Source organism: Typopeltis vanoorti, chromosome 7 (assembly GCF_054136105.1).
Source record: "Typopeltis vanoorti isolate ZY-2024b chromosome 7, IOZ_Tvanoo_1.0, whole genome shotgun sequence".
NCBI lineage: Eukaryota > Metazoa > Arthropoda > Arachnida > Uropygi > Thelyphonidae > Typopeltis > Typopeltis vanoorti.
Window position 1 is genome coordinate 94,132,935 of NC_143555.1, and position 23,631 is coordinate 94,156,565.

The 23,631-nt window shown below is 33.5% G+C and overlaps 1 protein-coding gene across 3 annotated transcripts in view; it reads right to left on the reverse strand.

Moving 5' to 3' along the window:
- The window catches only part of LOC150104874 (troponin T, skeletal muscle-like), a 71,861-nt gene extending 63,348 nt beyond the window's left edge, over positions 1 to 8,513 (reverse strand). For all 3 annotated transcript variants that reach the window (XM_090395385.1, XM_090395384.1, XM_090395386.1), the window contains exon 1: positions 8,278 to 8,513. The gene's annotated coding sequence lies outside the window, so the exon portion shown is untranslated. The remainder of the gene's footprint in view (positions 1 to 8,277) is intronic.
- Positions 8,514 to 23,631: the final 15,118 nt, after the last annotated feature.

Consider the following 23,631-nt stretch of genomic DNA (forward strand, 5'->3'; position numbering starts at 1 on the left):
CAATTCAGTATCATGTTGAAATTAAGCTCATATTACGCTATCCTTCAACCATTACGTCTTACAGTTGGAGGAATTTGGACCGTTGCCATATTTAGACCTTCTTCAGCGAAGGTTCATTTTAATAGAAAATTCCTTTTCTCTCCATAGTCCGACTTCTATGGCTACAGTACCATTGTGACCATCCACGAGACAGCATTAAGACTGTTTCTAATGGATTTGTATCTATCCATGAACCACTAACCGGAAGGAAGCCCATCATCGAGGCTTCCTCCCGGTGAGTGGTTCATGGATAGAACTATTTTCAGTGATTTTAATTCTTCAGTGATTTTAATTGCATTACAAAGGCCAGATTCATAAATGTTGCTATAAATTAGCTGATATAGGAAATATTTAATTATTTTGGTCATCCAAAAATAAAATGTTTTCTAATTTAGAATTGTTTCCCCCCCACCAACGTAATATGATTCCACCTCTACTCACAATAAATACTGCAATATTTCAAGTTAATCTGTTGATGTTCTAATATATCAATAGACCTAAAATACTTATTTGATAAATAAATAAATTATTAATAACTGACTAGGCATTTTAGACTGAAGAAATATGGTCATGCTGGAATTTCTAACCAAGCAGCGGCAAGCAAACGATTTTATATAAAAAAAAAGAAGTATAATGTACCGTGCAAGAATAATGCTCCAAAATACTCGACCGTTTCAATCCTATAGTGGGTAGAAAACTATATTACTTTAAACTACTTATGAGGTAGTTAATAAATTTCTGCCACAAGAGAGCGTGTTTCTCAAATGTTACTTCTTTAATATGCTTTATAGCAATATCACGTTCGTTTTTTTACTCATTTTTGCTCTGTGACTCCACTTAGGTTGAACCATTAGGTGGAAGTTTCGGAATGATTGAAACAGAATGTAAAAAAAGAACTTTTTTTTATCTTATTATGGAAGATAAAATCGTAAAAAAATTGGATCATTTTACCTCCCGTGTGAGACTCATCTAAAGACAGATGTTTGTAGGATTCCATCTCACTTCTTTAAATTACTTACTGAGAACATCTCCTGGAAGTTTTATTTGGATGAAATGATATTCAACGATTTAAAACCTACAACGATGTAGGAAAATCGTATTCTTTAAATATGATGTTCTTTCATTCAATAGTATTCTTTAATATTGCATCCCTATACAAAAAACAATTCTCTTACGAAAGTGCAGTTTTTCTAGAAGAATTGGAAAAGATTCAAAGTGAAATGTGTTATGAAGAAAGCCAGATTGAATATGGAATCTAGACTATATTTGGAAACAATTGGATAAATGAAATTTTGAAGAAAACCATGACGAGATAGATCTTAAAAACAGTAAGATACCGGGTAGTATACTTCGAATAAAATATTCTCAACAAGAGTATTTCCGATACATACTTTACTTTTTATAGAAGAAGAAGAAAATTTATCTCAGCGTATCAAGAAGAAATAAAGTTGGAAGGAGAATCTGGAATTTGGATTGCAATATGAAACGTCGAAGAGTAGCAGAACTTCATCCATCACTTCAGCTGAACGAGAAGAAATAAAAAAAACGACCCGCTCTGTAATGCAGTGGGCTTAGTAATGAAAGCGATATTAATTAATTCATCTGATATCTCCATTCAAACAGAACGTACGAAGAGAAAATTTGATCATATATTTCATGTAATAAGTTTTGTGAACATATACCTAATATTTTCCATGGCCGATTAGTATGGAATTTTTAAAGGCCAAGCACTTGTTTAGACAAGAAGTAACATTTGGAATAAAAGACAAAATTTGCAACATTTTGTAGGCCGAGGCTTCAAACTCTTTATGGCCAGAAAATAATGGCGCAACTGGGTTACGCCAATTGCAAGGAGGAAGAAAATGTTCCTCTTTGAGGACCTGAATGAACATGCACCTGCTATTTAATCAAATACGAATATATACACACTTGTAAAGATATGCTCTAGATAAAACTGGTGATTTGAGATAATTTATCAACTTCTGGAAGAGATGATGTGATACTAGGAGGTCAGTTTAACTTTTGGATATATTGCAGGAGGTCCTTTTTGGGCGGAATGAACCCAATGATTAGTAAGAGTTACAACCATTAGTTTTAGTGGCGATTGCTAATTGATGGAATGCAAATATTTTTGCTTTTGAATTTTTAAAAATTGAATTTCGACTTGTTAATTTTTTAAGATATTACAGGCTTCATTTTTGAGCTAAATGGGATGTGTGATAATTTTGTTGAGGAACTCTATTTTCTAACTGGATAAAAATCAATTTTTTTTTAAAATCAGCAATTCAAAATGTGAATGAATGACAACTGTACTCATTCTAGTGAGAAAATTATCAATACACAAAGGCCTAATGTTAAAGTCGTAATAAGTATAATATTTTACATGTTCTAGGGAATCGAAAAGTCGGAAAGAGTCCTATGTAATCACTGTTATAGTACCAAATGAGAAGTCTGTTGTGTGAGAGGAAATTTATACCAAGTTGATCATAATTTCCTGTGAGAAGGGTTAGCATTTAATTGCACGAACTGTCATTGAGAAAACGATCCAGTGAAGGTAGATGCTATCATAATTCTAGTTGGGTCAACTAGTAATTTGCATAAAGCCGTTGCTTATGGTAAATTCTTTAAGATGTTGGTGAGAGTAGGAAGATAACCACAGTGGGCGATTAGAGTCGATTAATTAAATGTTGAATTGGAGTATTAAGGATAATTAATGAAACTTACAGTGAGAAGAGGAAATTTTGAACCATAAAAAAAAATTAAAATGGGATAACTCCACTTAAGCACTTATTGATATGTAATATTAAAGCACAAATATTTTTTAAGGTAGAAGGCATCACCTAGCGAGTCAATGCGGAGGGACATGAATATAGTTGAGAAAAGTGGATGGATTTGGTCATTGAGAATTAAAATCGACTTACTAGACGTTGTCATTTCGGCAGTGTGTTTTCATATTTAGACTATTTAGGACATATTAGTGTTTTACAAAATGTTTTTCTCAGATATTGTAATTTTTAGGAATTTCAAAATACATTGCTGAGATGAATCCTTTCTTCATACGAAGCATACTGTCTCTGCTGTGGTTGAATAACGACGCGTTATTATTGGCTGCGATATTTTGTAGTTTCAGAATGCCATGTTCACGTGATATTTATTACCAGATGGTTCTTGTATACGAGAAAAATGTTTATGGTGTGGAAGATACATTCATCACACGTGTAATTCAAATAAATGTGGACAGAGGATTTCAACGATAAGGAAACATACATCTGGTTGGTTGAGAACTTCGACCATTTCGAACAACGCTATTGAAATACAAAGCAAGATTATGCGAACATTCTTATATTAATAAGCTTCGCATTTCGTTGGGAACTATTTATGATATTATACGCTTGTCTGTTTTTAAAAAAAAGTGTCAGCACGATTGGGACTGGGAGAATTCAACGAAGACCAAATAGGTACGTATGCTGGCCGGATTTTACCTCGAAGATCTACAGCGCTATCAACATGATGGAAATGAATTTTTGGATTGCATCGACTCAAGATGTGTCTACCATTACCCTCCAGAGAGGACGACTCAAAGTGTAGTGTGAAAAATTCCTTCCTCCACTCCATCCCCGCAAAACGTTCCGCCAGAATCTATCAGCTCGATAAATGATGGGTTATTATTTTTGAAATAGAATAATTTGGGTTGGCTGATTACTTGTCTATGGGTTCCTCTGTCAATGTGTCGAATCTTTTCATGATACTTCGCAAGTTTTGTAGGTCTTCCAAAAGAAAACGTCTACACTGCTGCATTCTGAAGGTCTACTGTTTTATTACAACGCCTGAAGGCACACACACACACAGGATCTGATTCACCATCTCTATTGCTAGATGTCTTTCGCCATCGTCGTAAAAGGCAAATGGTCTTCATCTATAAAAAAAAAAAGCTTGAATCTGAGTAGCATTAAGTCGTTGACCGTCAGGGGTTTCTATAGGTAACTTGTCATATTTAGTAATAGAAACAATGTAAGGCTTAAGTTAAACTTCAAAAATGTCTGAACACATTTTCCTTTATTATAACAGAGCACACTGCCAGAAGTTATTTTTATTAAAATACTGATTATAACATTAGAGATTATGAATCCTTATATTTCTAAAGAATGTTGCCGACGTTCCTAGAACTGCTGTAAAACTTTTGTAAATCCAAAAAAAGACAAGACGGGACCTTCTTCGAAAGGTCTCACGTCATCTCCGAGTATATTCTCCACATCGCCCCCTCTCTTTTTTTTTTTTTTTTGCAGGAGAAGCTCAACTTCCAGGATGAAACAAAAAACACTCCTTAATGCCGTTTGCTCATCCTTGCTTGAAAATAGCCGAAACATTCGTCGCTTATGTATTCAGCAAAGATTTCTAAATGGGAGTCCAGAGATTAACATCACTTTTCTCGAGTGGGCACTTAGGAATTTATTCAAGTTAATACTTCTACTATTTTATAGCAAAATACAATTGGATATATTAGTCATATATCAAATACAATGTATACATTCCATTCTTCTTTTATCATTTTGAATGAAACCAACCTCGTTTTTTTCGTTTTTAATATTGGTGAAACATTCCAATTTAATAAAACAATAACTACGTAAAATATTTCTGGAGCATAACAAATTGAAAGGGTATTTTTGTTGTCTATTGGATTGTACCGTAAGACTATGTGGATGTTATTTTATCATTGTTGATTCATATTACGAAAGAATCAAGCACAATCAACTCATTCACGCCACACAATAACATTGGGACGGATGGGGTAGAAGTATGCAGGCAAAATGCAACTAGAAGTCTTCTTCTCTTTTTTTTTTTTTTAATAACGAAGTGCCAAGTAATTAGAGGTGACAGCTCAATGGTTATTGAATTTGAAGAAGGAACCATAAAAATCAGTAGATGCCTTCAAGTATTTAGGCTCCACGGTGGATATGTCCAGCCAATCTGGAGCGGACATAGCATTTTGAACGGGATAGACACTAGCAGCTATTAGGACCATGAATGGTATTTTATTGATTAATAAGGTCTCAAGGAAACTAAGAAGATGCTGTGTTGTATGATTATTGATAATTTAATATCCTATTGAGTGTTGGACCCTTACTAACAGCCAAAGGAAACAAGTTCTAGAGATGGATTGCTTCTGACGAAATATGAGAGCCCGTGTGGATCATCTGATGAAAGATGGAAGTTGTCATAGAGAGGATGGATGCACGTGTTTTGAAAATGGTATGGACACGTCTAGAGAATGAGAGAAGAATGAATGTCATTGAGAATGATAAAGTGGTCACACCCCTGAAGGAGGACAATAAGAAGATAAAGGGTTTACGTGGAGAGGTGGAGCCATTGTGAGAGCAATGGAGAAAAGAGACTTACAGGATGAGGACAGAAAAAAAATCTTAAATTACATCCGAGAACAGGCAGCTGCCAATTAGCGGAAAGCAAGCTCTATATTTATGGGAAAAACTATTGCTGTTATTTAAATGAAATAGATATATAGCCCCTTTCAGGCCTCCAGAATGGTGGTGGTTTCAGTAAAGGGCGATGAAAATCTTGTACGCTTAAAGACATTGACAAACCACTATGCCACAGTGGGATTCGAAGTCATGGCCTACTAGTTGGAGAATACAGTCTCCTCTCGGGCAACCGGGCCGGTAAATATTGCAAAGAAAATAAGCGAGTCCATATGCTAAAAGTTAATTAAAGAGGTCTGTTGGGTGAAAAGGTTACAATGTCCCGAGTGTACAAAAGGCAAGGAGGTATAGTACTCTGAAACCGTGGGTGTGCAAAGATTTAAGTAGACAGAAGAAAAATATTAACTCTGCATCCTCAACCTTTTCTTCACTTCGTATATCATGTTTTGTTTTGAATATAAATACAACAGTCTTTGGGGTAACTTACAGAGTCTAAGTTAGCACGAGCCGCCTCATAAAAAAATGGACTACACCTCAACTGGACTGTTTAGTCTGGTAGACACTAATATATGTGTGTGTGTGTGTGTGTGTGTGTGTGTGTGTGTGTGTGTGTGTGTGTGTGTGTGTGTGTGTGTGTTGCGAGGAATTAGTAGTTCTCTAGAGCGCAAAATTAATTTTGCCTACCGAGCATTCTTTCTCTGAGTGCTGTGATCTCTCTCTCTGATACGCCTAATTATTTTCTGTGTGATTTTTTTTTTAATTATCAGTCTCCACATCTCGTCTCCCTGCCCAAATTAACTTGTATAAGAAACTGACTAGTCTCCAAAAATAAGTATGTTTTTTTTTTTTTTTAATTTCAAATGAATTCGCTTCTTTCGCTGTTATGTTTTTATTTTGTATCCTTTGGCCGTGTACACTTGCTATCGACTTTTCGAAAGCGAACATTTCCATCATCCCTAATTGCAGACCTTCTAACCTTACCGATCAGGTAACTCTCGTATGAGCATGACCTGCTAAATCACACATCTGACTGGCTTGTAGCCAAACACAGCAAAACAGCCATTACTCTCTTTAACGTTCCATAAAAATATGATCGTTTTCGCATTTAACGGCGTAATCCTTAAATGCACGTACAAGAATTCTTAAGTGAGATGTAAAAAGCATTTATTATGTAATATATATTAGTTCGTTATTTTTAATATCAATTAATATAAATTATATTATTATATTATATGTAATATATTTGTATGTGATTTTTAATATTTGTTCGTTAGGACAGTAGAGGACAGTGTAGGGATAAGGTGTTACTGAGCTATTAAAGCTCTGATCATGCCAGGAGGGTAACAGCAATAACCGAGCCTCAGTTAGAACTTCATTGGCTACAGCATTGCCATCCATTACCCTCCCAGGGTATTAATCACCGCATCTCACGGTCGATTAACTCAAACTCTATACCAATCAAATCCCGACTCATCCAATTTGTTGTTCTTAATATAAGTAATTGTATAAATGTTATGTTAAATTTAAAATGATAGTTATATTCCATAAGGATTTAATCATTTAAAAATAATAAAATATGAAACATTTCAGTTTTTTAAATATTTTTATTTTATATTAGTTTTAGACGTTAAAGCGAATTAAAATGTTAAAGTGCCCACTAAAAAAAAAAAAAAAAAAAAACTAATAAAAAAAAAATTCAGATAGAGAAAAGGTCCAGAGAAACTATTGGCCTCGGTTATTTAACTTCAAATAAACGCAAAACACACATGCGCGCGTTGAAGCGTCTTCTGTTTGTTACCTTTTAACATGTGAATAGCTCACTTGTGCACAAATAAACAAATTTTCAACAGCGTCTGCAAGATTTTACCGAAAGTTTAAGCGTCAATTACGAAACTAAAAATTTGTTTATACATATATAAATTTATATATTGTATATATATTTATATATTTTTATAGTATGAAATTCATTATTTGTATTACTGTAAATAATTTCCGAAATTATTGTAAATGCTGTTATCGTCTTGTTTTTACATTCGTATTATGTTATGTTCGCACCGAGCCCTAAAAGAATTAATTACTGAACGTTCACAGAATTAAATTATCTTTAACGTAACCAAGCGTGAAATAGCTGAAGTGTTTAATAAAGTATTATAATCCAGAAACTATTATAAACTTTAATTAAAATTAAGTTTATAATAGTTTCTGGAGTTAAATAGTTAAGAAAAGTTTGCATACAAATTGATTCAATTCCACGTCATCGTGATTCGAGGTAAGATGTGTACGTGAATACAAATAGCGTTTGCTTTTTTTTTTTTTCTGAATAAGTTTGGAAATATTGTAATTCTTCCGCATTCTACACAACGAAGTGGTTCAATGTGGTTGTATTTAATGAGATATCCTTAAGAATTTTAAAATCTTATGTTAAATGTTAAAATCTTTTGTCTAATAATTCATGTTGATGCTCTATTTGATGGCACTAAAAGTTTCACTATACTTCAGCTACAGTAGGCCAAGCGCTTATGTTGCTCATTCTTTAGTTTAAAAAAAAAATAAATAATGGGAACAAATTACATTGCAAAAGATCAGACGGATCCGAATGTTTCATGCTACAAAACCAGATCCTGACAATAATTCTTCTTCAATGAAGAAGTGTATTTATTTTTTCTGTAGTTTTAATTAGTTGACCAATGGACTCTCAATATCGTTTTTCAAACTCAAATTTCGGACTACATCTTTAATTAAAAACAGCAACAAATGAATGCCAAATTAGGCTTTAAAATGCCTAAAAAAAAACTCAACTCACCTAGTAAGGAAAAGTGGATTGAAAAGGTTGTAATCGGATTACAGTCGATATCCTAACTATCGGTACCTAGGCTGAGGATGGCTGTTCCAGATGCGGGCCGGATTGACGGCAGTACAGTTAATCCCGGCTATTCGATGTTATAAGCACTAAAAACTTGTACTCCGCTTGGACGGATGGCGCGCCGCAACTACCGCTACAGGGGTGGGCAGGCTTTCACTTTTCACCTAGTTTATATTTAGCTAACAGTATACGGCACACAGAAGGGTATAGGGTAGCACATGCATTGTGTTTTGGTTTACTTTTTTTCACATACATCGTGAAACAGAAAACCTCTGTTTAAACTGCAGGTAGGATTGGTAGGATGAAGAAACTAATTTAGGCTTAAACCACCCCCCATTCTCCTCCCTTCTCCCACTTCTTCCTTGTTTGCTGTCATTTGGCATTACAGCTGGAAAACAAGGCAACCATTTTGAAAGATTTTTTTCCAACTCCCCCCCCCCTCCTCTGTCTTTCTTTTTCGCCTGGTTTCTTTCGTAGGACATTCCGTATTCTACTTCTCGTTCCTATCCTTATCGCTACCTATTATGGTGACGCTGAAACACGACACCATGGCCGTGTCACATGATAGCTACGTCGACTTTCATACGATGCAAGATTGGTGCGACGCCTTGTGTTCTATAGCCCTCTTAATTACTGACAGGGACAAACGACAATGGAGATTACACTGCAGCTCTGTTTGTAAGGCGCCATTGTTTTTATAAAGTCATTCTTTCAGCTCATTTGGAAGATACTAATATGTGTGTGTGTGAAAGAGAAGAAAATCTATTATATTGGATCAAAATAAATTATCTCCTTAATAAAGGGGAGGGGTAGTTAATATCGTTCTAGATGACCATTTCTGTATTTATTTGAAAGTATTCAAATGTTAAAATAGAATTAATTGACAACCCACAAGTTTACTTAGAAGACCACTTTACTAGTGCAATACTCATAACAAGAGGATTGAGTCAGAGATCGTTAACAAAATACTTTGTTTTATTAAGATACACTAGACTTTATGCATTAAAAAAAAAAAAAGTATCGGTGTAAATGCTGAGAACTATATATTTACATAAGTATTCATACTGAAGCTTTAAATTCTTCAGTATCGACAGGCAATTTAAAAATGTTATTCTATAAAGTGATGTCATGGTAACTTACAATTAGCTACTAAGACGAAACCACATTGACGATTTAGAAGTAACGCGAACTTACTTGCATGCAAATAACTTCAAAAATAAAGGTATCAAATATCGAGTCACGGCTGTCATTCTTAAGCCAAGTACTATAGCAAAGTCAATGATTATTATAATCAGAAGAATTATAAACAGCAAAATTTGATGGGATCTCCAGGTTGAATATTAGAAGCAGTCTACCTTATTTACTTCTTAGAAGTGCACGATGATGTTTACTAAATTCGAAGCACTAATCTCATTGTTAAAAAAAAAAAAAAAAGTGCAGCGTTTTAAAATAGTGGAGAACGAAAAATGACACGTGTAGAGGTTGCATCAGTTCAACTGATTTCGACCAAACTTGGAACAGTTTTTTTTTTTTTTTTTTATATCGTTCGAAACTTTGGAATATATTCCTTTCTTATGTGGTTTTAAATAACCTAAATTTTTCACACAATTTGATCAAAATGGAGGGAACGTTCGTAAAGGAGGAAAATGCCAAAGACACCCTACAGATAGCATCATTTAACATATTTTAGACATCATATTTGTGGACCTTAGCTAATTCATCTAAAAATATAAGTATTTTCCAATAAAAACATATTGTATGTAAAGAAATAAATTAGATGTACTCAGGAAGTAGAAGATTGGCTACTACAATTTAGCAGCTGCTTCTTGGCTGTCATTATTGTTTTAATTGCTGAGAATTAAATTCTCCCGTTGAAATTTAAGCAGTAAGATAACAATACCAACAACGTTACCACTAATAATTAAAAGTGATAATATAATATCAGTAAAGTGAAGCTGCAATTTGGAAGCTTCTAAACTTAGCCAACATCGTATTTTTGCAGTTTATATTTGGAATTACGAGCGAAGCAACTAAGGCTATGGTCAATGTATTAATGTGTGTTAAATGCGCATATTCTTTTGTCCTGTTTTACGGGAATAAAAACAAAGTTTTCTAAATAAAACTCTTCTGTCTCCGATGTTGTTGCCAACTAAGCTACAGAGGCTTCCAACCTCCTGCTTTTTCAGCATTTGGCTCACTTTTACATAAAATCTCATTATGAGATTTTAATTGTGCTGGTCTCCCATTAATAACAGATAACTTTACCACTGTGTAAACTTCCTGTTATATTCATAGTGCCATTTAGATATAAGTAAAGTAACAGGATGAATACAGCCTGCGATGAATTCGGACAAATAGTAGTATCCCTCAAGCTAAAAAAGATTGGGCTCGCGGGCTACCACAGTTCAGTTGAAACAATTCATGCAAAATGTATGTCAGGATATGGCTAAGTAAATAAAAATTAATATTTTTAAATACAATATTTAACAAATATATTTATTTAGTGAGAATTGTAGAACGTGTTAAAGGATAATTGATCGAACTGATCACTGATTGATGAGAATTAAAGAGAATTTTGAAAGACCCAGATCTTCCCAAACAAAGGGTTTCTTACTGTAACTAAGTAGCACCGAGAAAATCTTAGAATTTTCGAGCTAGTAGCTGGTTGGTTCCCTGCGTTAGATACTCGAGCTTTAGCCAGCTGAAGTGCAACTCTTAAAACAGTTCATTTATCTGTTCAAAATTCGCAAAAGAGCACAAAATTCTTTGTATTGGTTTTCTGGACTTTTATTCGCTCTCCCACTATAAAATCTAGTGAAACCTTCCCTTTTACATTTTCTTTTTTAAAAAATTTCCTAAAAAGTTTTCTTCTTCTTCTTCTTCTTCTTCCTAACATGGAATTTAGGCCATGTGGCCTGTTCCGGTCTCATGCCATCTCTTTCTTGGTCTTCCGATTCTTCTTCCACTTATTTTGTATCTGTATAATATTTTTGGTAGTCTGCTGTTGTCCATTCGATTTAAATGTTCTAGCCATTTTTGTTTATACTGTATTAAAAAGTTTTAAAAATATAAATTTCCCACAAAAATGAAGCAAAAAAGATAATTATCTCCTAATGTTCCCAAGACTAAATGACTAGCCAGTGTCTTCCCAAGACTAGCCAATGCTTGTATGACTGCGTATTTCACCTACAAATGAAATATCTTGTTAACTTTTATTTGCGAAATTGCAATTCAGCAATATGCGACACGTGGTTGAATTAGAAACCTCACCTTTCTAAAGTCTAACATGTATTGGGTGATATACAAGAGGCATTGTTGTTTTTGCATTGGTGGTACGCCAACTTACTTCTTTTGCCAAATAGCTTCTGCTAAATCATCAAATATTGGATAACAGAAAAAACAGAATAAAGAAAAAAACTTTTCATGCATTGTAACATTTTATGCAAACATGTAACATGTTAAAATAAGTATACGGAAATAAAGAGAAAATTTCAAAGAATGCGTAAAATATTTCTATCAGCGAAGACTTTACCGAGAAAAAGATACTGAAGTATGGATGGGAATGTTGGGGGAACCGCTATGGAATGCTACAGAAAAAAATTAGGAAAGTGAGGAGGGCATTGAACGTGAAGAGGAGAACTTGGTTGGTAACAAGTGAAGCAGAAAACAGCTAACAGGAACAGACAATTTAAGAAAGTTCTAAGAATAACTTCGACACAGAAACGAGTACTTGAAATATAAGAATCATTACTGTATAAGTAGGGACTTGCAAAAATTATAGAATAAAGAATACAAAGGGAATAGGAGAGAGAGAGAGAGAGAGAGAATAAATGGATCTGTGTGTGTGTGTGTGTGTGTGTGTGTGTGTGTGTGTGTGTGTGTGTGTGTGTGTGTGTGTGAAGGAAAGAGAGGAAATTGGAAACTGCTTTATAATAGAATGAAAATTCAGCAATAGGATAATATGATGGATCCATTTTTGTGAAGTTGATGTTCAAGAAGTTCTTAGTGTTTCCAAGCACTAAAAAGGACTCAACAAAATTAAAAATAAATAAATAAAATAAAAAGTCGATAACAGAAGAGGTTAAATCAAAAACACTAAAGATATTTTTTAATTCAGATTAAACCTTTGAATAATCAAACACTATATTGCCTGATAAATTCGAAGTATTTTGAGTTTATGTCAATTTCCACAGATAGATCTATATATATATTTAGAGCTTTCATATTGTGATGACTATACACTTAGGAGTTATTTCTTCCTTTGCTGCTTCTGTATGACGAGGACTGAAATTACAAAAGACGATTCAGAGAGGGACCACACGTTGCTTTTATTTCACCATATTTTGGATTTGATTTCAGTAACTAGTGAGTTACTAGTGAGTTACTGAAATTGTATCTATTAATCTTCAAGTATGTGGGCTATCGTCGAAAGCCTGGTTTTGACAAAGGTACAGCCTTCTTGTGTCAAAATAATACTAGCTTCGAAGTTCATAATCAGAGTTGATGATTTAACCCTTCAGTCGTGTCTGACTCTTGGTAACTTTTGTAGGCAAGTGTTCTTGCCACAAAGTGTAGTGTTTCTGGTGAGATTTTTACAGCAGGATAGTTCATCCTTGCTTCCCCCCCCCCCATTTTATCCGGGCTTGGGACCGGCTTATAGCTGATGAATCAGGCCTATGGCTGGGTAAGTATTCATGGCTGTAAATCGGTCTACCTTTCTGGGGAGATGAAAAACCCCAGTTTCCGAATGAAAGAAGAAACCCCCCCACCCCCTGTGAGGGAGGCTAACTCACCTTTAGTCAAAAGAGATCAGATAAAGATTCCTCACGTCATGGACCGAGCTACGGAGGCTCTAATCAGTGCAATACCATTAGTAAATATGAAATATTTTTACTCGATGAATGCTTGAGATGTTTTCTGTATACAGTACGCTTAAAAGAAATCCAAGAAAAAAAATTACATTTTTATATAATTTTAGGTTTCGTGAAAAGAGACAAATCTTGAGAGATTACTTTGATTAAATATACAAATACGAATATTGTATTATAATCAAGAGTTTAATATTTAAATTACATATTTTGATTTTACTTGTAGTAATGTTTCTATACCTGTACTCCAATTACACTGTTCGCAAACTATTAATACCTAGAGAAAATCCCTATTTTCTTTGTCCTCGTCACACAACAACAGCAAAATAGTAGTAGTAGTAGTAGTTGTAGTAATAACTGTGGTCCGTTTTAATTCATTTCTTAATCATTAAGGCATTTTGGAAGTATCTCCCATTAAAAAGCGATTAGAAAATAGTATATCGGCATTTCAAATGAACTTTTGAGAAGAAAAAACAAACAAATAAATAAAATAAAATAAAATAAAATGTACATTTTCATCAAAAATCCGTTATACATTTATGTTCAGTTTCATTTTAAAATTATGTTTTCTTTTTTCCTTTTTCTTTTTTTTTACTGCATATGATTAGTTTTTTATACTTTAAATAATGTGGCACAAGTATTTGATGCCACATTATTTAAAGTATAAAAATTATAAAGGTTCTAAAGTATTATTTAAAGTATTTAAATAATGTGGCATTATTTGATGCCACCTTATTTAGAAAATCATTCTTATTTACCGCAAATATTCGCTACTAAATTTTAAACCAAACTCTCTCCTAGAGGTCACTGTCTGTCTTTCATTATTGAAATGTGAAATAATAGAGACAACGTTTACTTAGTAAATATTAGCAATAGTCATGAGCTTCTAAAGTATAAAACTTATAAAACTATTTAAAGTATAAAAATTATAAAGGTTCTAAAGTATTATTTAAAGTATTTAAATAATGTGGCATTATTTGATTCGGTAAATACGAATGATTTAGAAAATCATTCGTATTTACCGCAAATATTCACTACTAAATTTTAAACCAAACTCTCTCCTAGAGGTCACTGTCTGTCTTGCATTATTGAAATGTGAAATAATAGAGACGACGTTTACTTAGTAAATATTGGCAATAGTCATGAGCTTTGAATAGCACTTTGTCCCTGACCTCGAACTAAGTATTTATAGATAAGTGAATGGAACTTTTAAGATATAACGTAGGCTCAACTAAAAAACCATTAAAATACTTTTAACTGAATTCATGTTTTGTAGGTTTTAACGACACGAAAGCTCAGTCAGTTGTAGTACTTTTGGTATCGTGTTATACACAGTCAAATACTTCAGTAAGCCACGTACTTTTAATGATAGTTTTAAACAAAACATGAATATGTTCTTTAAACAAAAGAATAATCTCCCATTGTTTCCTTAGTTCTGTCGATAGCATTCCTTTGAATCTAAGCGAATTGAAGTGATTGATTATACGTGTCTCTATTAACGCGTTGTTTTCTAATTTTCCTCCGTTAAGATACAGAAACAAATGTATTCGTTACAGTGATCCGATAGCTTTAGATATATTTACTTTTTTTCCCTTCTGTCTTAAGAAATTTCTACAGCAATTTTATGTAGGATTTTTGTCTTTGTACAACAGTTACCTTGGCATAAAGCCAGCGGTGATAGTCTCTTTTAATTTTAGCACATTGTTGAGAGAGCTATTTGGGACACTACACCAAGTGTCTTGTGTTACTTTAACTAAAGTACACCGGGAAGCAAGGAAATCTTTGGGATCATGACCTTCACGTTCGACAAATTTCAAATTATCCTATTAGTGTAACATGTCCGTAATAGATACTGTAACACTGAGTAGGTTATAATTTTTGGAAACCTCTCGGTATTCAAAATAGTTGCTTAGTTTCGAAAAGAGAAACCGCACATGTAAACCACAGTTCGTTAATGATGGTCATGTATTCCTTCCACAAGCCCATGAACTAATGTAATATTTTCTAGAATTCGATAGTTTTTGCATGTGTCAAACTGACTTTACGTATATAACACCGGATTCTAAGTTGAGTTAGCTTCATACCTGCATTTTTAGCTATTATCACTTTGGTTACTATGAACTCCAAAACTATTCACAAATAATATTGAAACGAATGTAGCTACCAATTCTGGTTCTTGAATATGTTTTTTTTTTTTTTTTTGTAAAATCATGGAATATATCAAAACAAAACTACATTATAACTAATAGCAATATATTGGTTTAATAAAATGATACTTTAGGCTTTACGGACGTTATATCATTATATTCTAATTACTTAATTAATTAACAATAGAAAGCTCCGTCAAAATTATCTTGAACCATGTTGAATGCCTTGAAAAGTTTATTCATATTATAACAGATCCAGGAGCCTCCGTAGCTCGGTCGGCATCGACGATCTTAAACTGACCCGGGGTTCGAAACTTTCAACTGAAGGTGAATTAGCACTAAAAACTCATTCGGTGATGACAGTGTTTTTCTTCCTGGAAATTTCGGTTTTCATCCAGAAAACAAGCAAACCGGAGAGAAGAATAAACGTAATTTAGGCATAGCTGACAATGAAGATAGGCTTCGACCTCCGTAGCTAAATCGTTACAGACGAAGCCCCTGACACCACACATGTCTATAGACATAGCACACTTCGGGGAATGACGATAGCCTGTAACAGTCCCTGGATAGGAAGTAGTAACTTCTGACCAATACATTATCATAAAGTACACACCTCCTGTAAATAACTGAGCTACAGTGATAGAAATAACTTCCTGTGTATGTCGGAGGACGGCGTTGCTGAAAGGGTCAGTTGTCTGACTCCCATAGTGCTGTTTCAACGGCAACGTCGTCCGATATATATACAGGAAGTTGCTTGTGTCACTGTAGTCCACTTATTATAGGAGGTTTGTAATTTCTTCCTATACGATTTCTATCACATCTCAGCAGTCGTACTTTCATTTACAGAAAATCGGGATGGAAATTCTTTCTGAATAATACATAAATTGATAAATAAAACAGTGTAACCTTTCAACCCATTTGGAAGCAATTATAAGAGTCCTTATAATTGTCCTCGTATACCAGATGGGATTGCAATTTAAGTCTTTCTCACCAAAGGATGCAGTAGTTCTTCTACTAGAGGCCTCAATACTAAATCATAATTGTAAATCGGAGGGAAATATGGTACAAATATTAAAATAATATAAGTTAAATGGTGTGGTTGATATGTGTCCTCCCTCAATGAGCCCCTGACTCTCTAGTAATAATAATAATAATAATAATAATATACTTATACTAGTAAATAATGACTATGAAAAGTAAAGCGTTTATTCCTTTTTTTCAGGATAATCATTCTGTTGATTTTGCTTTAGATGTTACTGCATTTAGTTGATAATTTTTAGTGAAAGTCACCATTACCGTATTTCATCCAAAGCCGTTTGGCCAAGGTTGCACTAATATATCTTCATCTTTATTTAACTTTAACAGACATGTTCTAAGTGTTGTAACCTACAGCAAATCTTGGCCGAAGAAGCGGTTATAATATATTTGTTAGTTCAGCTGAAAAACAGCTGAAACAATATGCAGCTTGTCCCAGAATTCTTACTGAAGATAAACCTGCAAAGTATTAATTTCAGAGTAATCCATGTGTCGACTCTCATTGCACTGTGATGCATCTTTGGCACATGAGGCAACGATTAAACTTTGGAGATGCCTCCGTAGGGTGCAAGTTGTATAATTCGGATTAAAAAAACTTCTTTGTGCTGAAGCAACACTCATATGGGGGGTTCTCAGAAATATACTTAGTGCAGTCGGGGGAGGGCTTCACATGTCGCAATATGAACACACTAAGGCTCGAACTTATTTTGTAAGACTTAAAATAGATCCCAGATAGAATAAGAATTAATTTTGATAATTAATGTTTCATTAATAAAGATATTTTAACCATCATTGATTCCACAGTAAATTAATAATTTTAATGATTTAGCCATGAATTCTATTTCTTATGTAAAAGATATAGTGATATCTTATATAAGGTATCTTAGATAAATTTTCATTTAATTATTTTTAACTGTCTGAAAAATTACATATACGTAGATGGTCTGAAATGTTCTCGGCCTAATAATGAAAAAACGAATTTATGATTTCTAAATTATTTTTATTTTTACATAATCTCGCTTAAGATTAATACGTTTATTCCAGAGATGCTCCAGCGCAATTATCACGTCCCTATAGTTGTTCTCAGTAAGATCTGCAAAATGCCCTTCTACCCCGAACACACCTTGATTAGTTATTCGTACTTGGGATTCTTTCGTACCAGATATTGCCCCACATAGAGCAATTACCTCTTGATTCGAAGAAAAATGCTTAATAGCGAAGGCGAAGAAGAGTTTTAGTTTTGCGAAGGGATAGAAGCCAGTGGGAGCCAAATCTGGGGAATAGAGTGGATGTTTCAACAATCCATAGTGCAGATCCCTTAGTTTTCCCATTGCCAAAACACCTTTGTGGACAGGTGCATTGTCCTGATGAAAAAAAAAATTTCCTTCTGCAAATCGGGTCTTTTCTCACAAAGTTTTTCGTCTAGTCTGGTTAAAAGATCGGAATAATATTCCCCGGTTATTGTTTTGCCATTTTCAAGATAATTAATCAACAAAATGCCTTTAACATCCCAAAACACCAATGACATGAACTTTCCTGCTGATGGAACCGACTTTTTCTTCTTTGGCGCTGAAAAATTGGCTTTTGTCCACAACATTGAATGCTGTTTGGATTCTATTGTGTAATGGTGAATCCAAGTCTCATCCTCTCATCCGTAGTAATAAATCGACGCATAAAATCATTCTTGTTAAAACGCTCCAAGTACTGTTCAGATATTTTCATGCGAGTTTTTTATGCAATTATCACGTCCCTATAGTTGTTCTCAGTAAGATCTGCAAAATACCCTTCTACTCCGAACACACCTTGATCCGTTATTCGTACTAGGGATTGTTTCGTACCAGATATCGCCCCACATGGAGCAATTACCTCTTGATTCGAAGAAAAGTTTTTGATCTGCGCGGCACCCATCTTCCGCAAAGCTTTTTCATATGCAATTCTTCATGCGAAATATATCCCTACACGTTATTTTGAAATGCCTATAGTCTCAGCAATTTCACACGCACTTTGACTCGCCAGTCATCCAATACCATATCGTGCACTTGATTAATGATTTCTGGTGTTGTTACACCTTTTGGACGTCCTTCACGTGAATCATCTTCAAGGCTGGTACGGCCACGTATAAACTCGGCAGCCCATTTCTTAATTGTCGAAAACGAAGGAGAAGAGTACCCATAAACTTTTATGAACTTCGAATGAATTTCTTTTGGCGTTAAACCTTCTTTTTCAAAGAATTTTTATAACCGTACGATCCTCAATTTTATCCATTTCAAGGGATACAGACAACACTTTTGTTTCAGACAGCTGTATAAAACAAACTACTTGATAGAATGACTTGCAATTTCACATGGATGCTTACGACAGATGTATACCAACTTAGAAAAAAATCTTGCCGATAGTGTTGCCATATATGGTTGAGGCCGAGAACTTTTTAGACCGCCCACGTAGAATATATAAATTGTAAGGCGAATTTCATTTTTTTTTTATTTGGTAATAATATTGCATAATTTAAAATAATGACTTAGAACTATAGGCCATAATCCCAACAGTTGGTCGGTAAAAGGCCTTTGATGGCAGTATGAGACTTGTTTTCATGGACATCACTGGGTTCGCTCATCCCGCATCGAACACACCATGATCAGTGATTCTTACTCGGGATTGTTTCGGACCAGATATCGCCCCATATGGTGAAATGTGGCCTAATGCCAAGACAGGCGAAAGCAGTTATCTCGATGGACAAAATTTTGTTGACGTTTTTAAATTGCTCCCCACCTTCACACCAAGATTCCTTGCCTCCTCCACTTTCTCCAGTATACATTCCACAATAGAACATGTATTTCCTCTATTTGTGGATCCCAATGTTCACACCCTTCCATGTAGCAACATCAAACTTATTCCCATTAATTTACCTACCTGTCCAGGTTCTCTTTATCTTTCTGAAGCGACATTCCATCAGCAGCATAACTAATAATCTTCTTTATCTTCGAATCATCTGTAAAAACTTGAATATAGTCTAAATACAATATCGTTGACATAGAGGTTGAATAGTAATGATCCCTGTGAAACTCCACTTTACCATTTCCTCTGCCTGACAATTCTTCCTCGTGCACGGCTGTTTAATATCTATCATACGGTCAATTGTCAATACAGTTCACTAGCATGATAGATATCTAAACACATACTCTTCAACATAAATGTCAATTTGTCATGTGACAGCCAATCAAATGTGGTTGAAAAATCCAGGAAAATTATAGTATATGTGTCTCCCTTATCACCCACTCTCATTACATAATATATTACAAAAGATAATGAGAAGCAAGGGGGTTCCCATAACAAATGTGTGTGCTGATCTCCTGATCTTCCCAAGTCTCCATACGAGTGTTTTTGCAAACGTCTCCAAAATTTTAAAAATCACCGAAATAATATAAAGTGGTCTATAGTTTGATGCTTCCATTTTGCTATCACCCTTATGCAGCGGAATTATCTCTTACCTTCCTTCCAATCCTTATCAGCTTATCCTATTGCAAACCTTTCATTAAACAGCCAGGTCAATGTTATTTCAGTTCCTTAGTATGTGTCCTTAAAACGTGGCGAAATTTCATCTAGTTCTACTGTCTTGCTGACATCAAGAATAATCCATCTAAATGCACCCACTTCATTCAGTTCTAATCAAACCTCTCTGTCCCTACAAAAATAAAATGTGCTTCACCAGGATGAATTATTCTAACAAAGTAATCATTAAATAGCTCTACCGTGTCATCCGATCACCCGCTCATCTGGAAGAGTCATTCGTCCAAAACCATCCCCTTCCAGGCGACATAACAAAAGAACTCGAGATTTTCCTATTCTATGTCCCTTCCTCAACTTACTATAGTTACTTTTTCTAGCTTGAGATTTATATTCCTTATAAAACCTTATAAATTGCCGACCTGTGGTTTTATATTTCCTCCATGACATTCATGTGTAATTATCCCTACCCCTACCCCTCAATTCACTTATCTTATCCTGCTAAAATATGCTAAATCCGTTTGCTTCTATTCCTGTAAGGACATCGTCTTTTGTCCTCCATGTTTTACTGAAACCAATAATCTAGATAGACTATATATCAACGTTACAAACCCATTCCCTTTATTCCTCACATTCCTGATATTTGTATATAAAAAAGCTCTGCAATATCAGTATTCCTATTAATTCTATATGTATTATTGCTCTTCACAGGCTCTGCTCTGTTCTACGACATTCCATCTCCTAAACCATAACTTTAATGCCATCAAATGCACTCCGAATATTTTAAAATAAAATATCTTATTTTTATTTCAAAGCAACAGGCTTGTTGCTAATTTCAAGATGACAAAAAAAAAAATAATAATAATAATAATAATAATAAAGAAAGAAAGAAATCTAAATCAAGCATTATAGTTTTGTTACTTCCTAGCCAGATGCTAATAATAAGCTACATCCATTTAAAAAACTCTCGTTAGGGTGACACAAATATGTTCTAAAATGTCACTTCATGAAACTATGACTCAATTTATCAAGATGTAATTCTATCAGACTACATGATATTCCTAACGACAGTTTCATCTTAATTATCTGTTACAAAGAAATATCCAAAATAATAATAATAAATAAACATTCTGGCAGATTTCTTTTTTATAGCCACTTTTCGCATTATCTATTGGAATATAAAAATAAAAAATAAAAATATAAACTGTGTTTCATAGAAATGAATTATAATATCATGAAATGTTTTGCGATTTGTTGCCACGTCAACTGCATCGTATAGGCATTTGCGACATTAATTTTAGGCTGGCTCACAGCCACATACTAGCGACGTGTGTAATCCATCATTTCTGGTACTTTTTTTTCTGGATTCTTCTACTTCCACCCTCTTGCCTATCATTCTATAAGCGAACGCAAGAATAGTTTTAAAAATAGGATTACTTTTTCTATTTAATTTAATTTAATTTAATTTCATAATTTTAAACACAAAAGAAAGCCATTGATTTTCGAAATATTTCATTTTTTCGTGCAAATATATATTTTATTTATTCAGAATATAACTTAACATTCATCAGATTTTAATAACTAAAAATTAATTATATTCAGAAATCTTTTTAAATAATGTTTTAAATAATCTTTTTTAAAATATATAAAAACATTCCTTTTTTTCTTTTCTTTTTTTTTTTTTTACTTTTAAAATCGAAGTATGGCTAATTAATTTAAATTCAGTCGATTTTTATATAGATGTTTAATAATTGCTAGTTGAGTTTTCTACTTCTTGGAACTTGCACTAGATGTCACTATACAGAAATTTTCATAACGTCGACTTTGCCAAGACAGTTTAGAGAGAAAAAGATGATAAATTGTGATAATGTTTCTCCTTCTCAACATGGGAAGTAGTATTCAGTTTTTACTAATTTGACAGCATTTATATGAATTATTTGATAGCGTAATAGTATATTATTAATTTGTCTTTAAGTTAGAAGCACTTGTTGACAGCTTTACTAAATTAACTCTGGCATTTACCACTGGTTACAAAAAATGCTCGTATAATAAAGCCGTTTTTTTTTCCACGTATGTCTCACACACATACTTTGATTTTACTTAATTTTGCCAATTAAAATTAAATTACAACGATAAGAAATTCCTCAAGCAGCATTGATATATGAACAAATTTAAATATTACAACTAAAACAATTGAGTTATAATGGATTTTCATTCACACCATTGACTTTAGGGTTAATATTTAAACAGCATTATATTGATTGGAGTCGGATTTTTGATTGGCAAAATCTCTGTTGTTTTCCGAAGAATTATCATGAAGTCTGCTACAAAGTTACCTTATTTAAAGAACTCTATCGAACAGTAGTACTTTCTGTAAAATTCCGATTAAGTGTGTTCAAGTTATAACGTGTTTATACATAGCGACCTGTTTTTACTATGACTCTACACATAGCTTTTTTGCCTAATTTTGTCACAACAAATAATCCAATTGAAAGTACAGTTTGAAACGATTCAACAACGTTTAATAAAGATTTTTAATATCTATATCATTAAATTTCCAGCCCATGTGGAATTAATTAATATCACTTCGAGTTTTGCCAATAAAAATTGTCATTCGAAATTAAATTGAAAATCGAATTAATTGGGCATATTCAATTAAATGGATCTAATTAATGACAGTACACTAATTATTCATTAAATGTTATTCAATTAATAATAATTAAATATTAAATAAATGTTAAATGTTATTAAATTTTATTCAGCTCAAGCAGAGTTATTGCAATATATAATTTCGACAAGTTTCTTTCTTTAAACAAAGATTACCACAGCTTAACAATTTTTTGCAAGGATTTCAAATACCGAATTTGAGTAAAATCGAACTCTCCAGAACCCCCCCCCCCCCAAATCATCTGTGTAGAAGAAACCCATTCGGCGTTTATGTATTTTGCTAAAACCTGAAGCTGCTAGACTGCACCTCTGATTCATTATAAACAAAGCATAAATTAATTAAATTAAAAATAAATTTATTAAATATAAGTTCTCAAAGTTAAGTGTGATCATTTAAATAATCAAAACCTACAATTTCAGAATCATATTTATACTATAGACTTTATTTTATCATTTTTTTCTGAGCGGAATTAAAAATACTGTCATCGGCGATCAGAATCGAATGTATAATGATATTCTTCTGGCAGTCTAGCATTACGAAATCAGGAACGTTGCCTCATCCAACACAACCCTTTTACTTCCATTATCACCAATTAAGTTGCCATTTTTCAGTTTTCTTTGCTTTCCAAGACATCTGTTTCGGAATACTTAGTATTTTACATTTGTCATCATCATCATTATAAAATTCCCGATATGTGCTCGTAAAAGGTGTATTATGAAATCTTGTTTGCTTATTATCTGTCGGAACGTCAATATTTTGAGATTTTGTATTTTTTTTCTAACACTCTCATACTGCTCCAAACTCGTCAAACACACCTGTTTTGCTAACTAACCTTTTCACTCCAATTCTAAGTGACCCTTTCGCTTTAGATTATATTTCTACTCACATATTTCTATCATTTTTGTACAATTTTGCAGTGAAGCATCAGTTCACTCTCCTAATATTTTTATGAACTCTGATATCTGTGATTTTTAACCTTTGATCAACTGTTTTATTTGTAACCTAACTTTCAAATCCATGAGTTTAACCTAGTTTGAATACTGTCTTGTGTACTGCCAGGTTAATGTTTTTG